This window comes from Octodon degus, unplaced genomic scaffold, assembly GCF_000260255.1.
Source record: "Octodon degus isolate 3935 unplaced genomic scaffold, OctDeg1.0 scaffold00207, whole genome shotgun sequence".
Lineage (NCBI taxonomy): Eukaryota > Metazoa > Chordata > Mammalia > Rodentia > Octodontidae > Octodon > Octodon degus.
Genome location: NW_004524783.1, coordinates 3,494,490 through 3,498,585, shown reverse-complemented (window position 1 = coordinate 3,498,585; position 4,096 = coordinate 3,494,490). Strand labels below are relative to the sequence as shown.

At 49.6% G+C, this 4,096-nt stretch overlaps 1 non-coding gene across 1 annotated transcript; it reads right to left on the bottom strand.

Annotated features, from left to right (window-relative positions):
• Positions 1-879: 879 nt before the first annotated feature.
• On the bottom strand, positions 880-1,010 carry LOC111813636. Its single transcript, XR_002818835.1, has one exon. It is a non-coding gene; the product is annotated as a small nucleolar RNA SNORA61 (small nucleolar RNA).
• Positions 1,011-4,096: the final 3,086 nt, after the last annotated feature.

Here is a 4,096-nt window from a genome sequence, read left to right as displayed (position 1 = left end):
AAAGAAAGAAAGAAAGAAAGAAAGAAAGAAAGAAAGAAAGAAAGAAAGAAAGAAAGAAAAGGCTCCGTCTTGGGATAAGGGCCTGGCTGTGCCCTCAGTCAGAGAAGCACTGGACTGTGGCAGCCCGTGGGCCGTGGAGGCGACTTTCCTGCTTAGGTGAGGGAGAGAGGCAGAAGGCTGCAGCCAGACGCTTGTTGTTTAAAAAACTACTATCACTCATCTTAAGAACATCTCTTCTAAATAGCCCTTCATCACCTTCCTCTTGGGCAATGCAGTGAGCCAGCCACCTGCGTAGGGACGTGGGGAGCCAGTCTCTGTAGGGACGTGGGGAGCCCGGCTTGCTGGCTGGGCACCGGAGGCCTGGTGTTCAATACTTGGAAGCCCTCCGAGGGTAAATCTAATATAAACTAAGGAAACGCTGCTGTGGGGCCAGGCAAACATATTAAGGTCAATTTATACAAGGGATGACTGTTTATCAAATAATTAAGGTCGTCTGCACACTCTGTATGCATTTGCAAAAATCACTAGGATAAAGAGAGAAGCAGGCAGACAGGCAGGCAAAGACAACATGTGTGGACCCCTGCGTGTGAGAAAGGAGTTCAAATGTTACTTTTATTTAATCAGTCTACTAGTGGATTTGTAGCCTCCCTGGACAAGGGGCTGGTTACTAGAATTGAATTCTGTGCAGGCTCTTGGAGAGTTGAGCTCGGCCCTGCCTGGCCCGCGCCCTGCGCACTTGACCTCTCCTCCTGCACTGCTCGAGATGGATCTCTGGGCTAGCAGCCTCAGCCCCGCTTTCTGCCTGCAGTATTAATCCCTGCCATTCTGTCCTGCTTCCACCAGAGTACAGACTACTGTACTGTCTTTTTTTTTTTTCAACCTTGTTTGCATCTAGCCCACATACTATATACTATACTATCAGGCTGTGAGGCTGGCTTCAGCATGTCTTTTCCTCCTTTACGACCACCAAGACCAGTGTTCAGATCTGATGGGAAAGGGAGCTGGAGGGACTGTGCTGTCTTTAATCATGGGATGCACGTGGAAAATAGTGGTCAGTGTAAAACCCAAAGTGGGGACAAGGAGTTTAGGATGGCAAGCTGCCCAAGACATGCAGTGAGTGGCCACATGGTGTGTGTGCACCTGTGAGGACCTACACAGTGAAAGGACCCCTTTTAATGGGGACTTCCCATGGCTCATTACTTATAACCACTTCCCTCATGGCCCAGGACCCCTGTCCTTGTGTCATGATGGGCAGCCCACAGGGCTCCTCTTCAGACTCTTGTTGTCCCAAACAAAAAAGTGGAGAAGATACGCAGAAAAAGGCAGTAAAGTGCACACCTTCTGAAGGCAGAAAAAAGTCTGCTGTGCAGAGTGAGAGCAGGCTGCTAAGAAGACTCACAGCAGCCCCGAGGATGGGGGAAAGGCCTTTCGTACCCGTAAGTTCCAGCTGATCTCTGCCGTGTGAATAACGCATCCGAGAGTCGCCCCATTGTTGCTCTCTTGGCATCACCCATGTATGTAGCTGTTCTGCAAAAACGTGTCTGACTTCTGTTACAGGGAAATGAAAGATCAGAGATAGTGTCTTTCAATGGGGTCATCCACACGCAAATGAAGGATTGAAAAGGGCATCTTCTGATTGGTCCAGTGAACGGCACCAGATTCAAGTGCGGGATGGAAAGTAGCAAGTTTCTGACTGGTTCCATGCACAGTGATGGCAGCCCCCTTGTATTGGCAGTAGGCTCCCACCACAAAGCACCCCTCGCCCCATCACTCCGTCTTACATGCATATCCACAAGGTGTAAAAAATTAAATAACACATATTTCAGCCTGACAGAAAGGAGAAAATGCAGAATGCCAGGCCCCTGTTGAGGCTGGCTGAATCAGATGCTGCATGGAGACAAGTCCCTTGGGCAGTGGGTCTGGGCACTGTCCCGGGCTCTTCATTTGCTCCATTATTCCATGTGCTTCCTAGGACTTAGAGAGCCAGGTCATCATCAGAAGCAGATGCAAAGATAAACTCTTTTTGCTCATCAGTGCAGTTTAAAATGAGAAAGACACGGGCAGAAAGTGAGCCGGGAAGACCCACAGCCTCTCTGAACGTACGTCCTGAGACAACTCACCAGGGTTGCAAGGAAGGGTGAGGAGCCAGACCCAGCCGGAGGCCATGGGACAGAGATGAGTCAGAGCTGCTGGAGCGTCTCCTGGCCTCCGTCCTGTCTGCAGAGCCGCGTCTCTCCCTGAGGTAAACACGCCACACTTTGTTAGTCTTGAGCCATCAACAAAGCAGAACACTCGTACACAGCACATCAAACAGTGTCCTACAAGAGGAATGCATTTTTAATCCACAGATTGCGGCAACAACTTGGAAGTTGAGACCGTAGGCCAGGGACCGTCCAATATGTTGCCCAGCCAAAGCCCGGGCCGTGGCAAATAAGATAATGGCGCTTGGAGCCCCTTCTCTCTGTATTCCTTCCCTCCTGAACTGCTGGCAGAGTTGTAAAAATGTTTGATCTGAGGACCCAGCGCCTCGTCAGAGCAAAACACTGAGTGTTTGACTGTCTCATCCATCGGCTTATGGTGTAAAATATTTTACAAAACAAGATAAAGTTAGGATTTGAGCTTCATGTTCTTATTCAGTCAGAAGTCGTGTCAGCTGCAAGATGTAATTTGGAAACCCTGAGAAATTTCACTAGGGTTAAGACGGTCAAATAATTGAGGGACCAGCGTGTCAAAAGGAACATCAGCTGGGTCCAGTAAGCAAAAGCAAGGGAGAGAAAGGCATTTGATTTTGGTGACCTCTTTGTCCTCACGTGAGTGGGATGCTCCTGGGTCTAGCTTAGTGGGAAACTCCTCAGTTTTAGCAGAGACTGCTGCTCTGGCCTGTGAACTGGGGCGACTGGCAGGTGGGCCGAACAGCACCCGGCGGGGTTCCTGGTGCCCACCGTCTGCACAGCTCTCTGAGGTACACACTCAGGAGGAAGGGGTAGGTGAGGGGGAGTCACTAGTGCCTGACTGGACACTCCAGCAAGGGTGGTGTTTTTGAATCCCTGCTTTTATTTGGAAGAAAACACTTCCTGTTTTTAAGGAGATTCCTGAAACCTTTCCATAAAGTATTCTCTTGTAGCTAAGATTTTGTTCTTTTTTCCTCTCACTTCATTAAAACAAAAACAAAACAAAACAAAAAATAAAACATCACCCCCTGCCCTGCAGACGGTATTCAAGAATTCAGTTCAAGACTCTTGAGAAAGTACAAAATGAGCTCACCCACATTCTCCAAGCCACCAGCGAAGTCACCAGCTGGTATGGATCTCTGCTTTAGTGATGATAGAAATTAAATTTAAAAGAAGAAATGTTGTCGTTGAAAGTAAGAGAAAGGAAAAAGACTCTGGCCTGAGTGGCTGGCAGGGGGGTCTACTGCTCCACAAGCCAGCTTGTAAGGTAAGCTGGGGGGCCGGGGGGGCCGGGGGCCCGGGGGGCTGGGGCTGGCGGATCATGACCTCAGTCCTGGGTTTATAGTTCAAGTGAATCACTGTTACTTGAAGGGAAAATTAGTTCCTGTGGCCGGCGTCTCCCAAGGTGACTGCAGGTTTAGGGGCAATGGAGTCCGAAAGGTGACAGGCTTGATAAAGCTAGGGCTCATGGGCAGAACTCGAGTGAGTGACAGGCCTGTACACAGCCCCCAGGGATTTGACCCAGTCTCACAAAATGAAGATCAAGCTTTGGTCTACTTTTAGTTACCTACTGGGCATTTGTAGGTTCAAGTGAAGTCATATTATTTAACCTGACTGCCTCAGAAGAAAATACAAATTATGCTTTTGATGAGTGACAGACTAAAGGCCCAGCAGTGTGGTTTTTGTCCCTACAGTGGCCAGTGCTCCCTATGCCCAGCCATCTCCCACACCCTCCCAGCTAACCCACACCCCACACAGGTGGGTCTCTGGGTAAGAGCAGAGCCCAGGGCTTGGCTCCATGCCCCCGCCCCCCGCCAATGTCCTTCCTTTTCCTGCAGAATGATTGGGGACCATGCACACATGGTGCTACGGTTTAAATGCACAATGCCCCCGAAATCTCAGGTGTTCAGAGACAGGCATGGAAA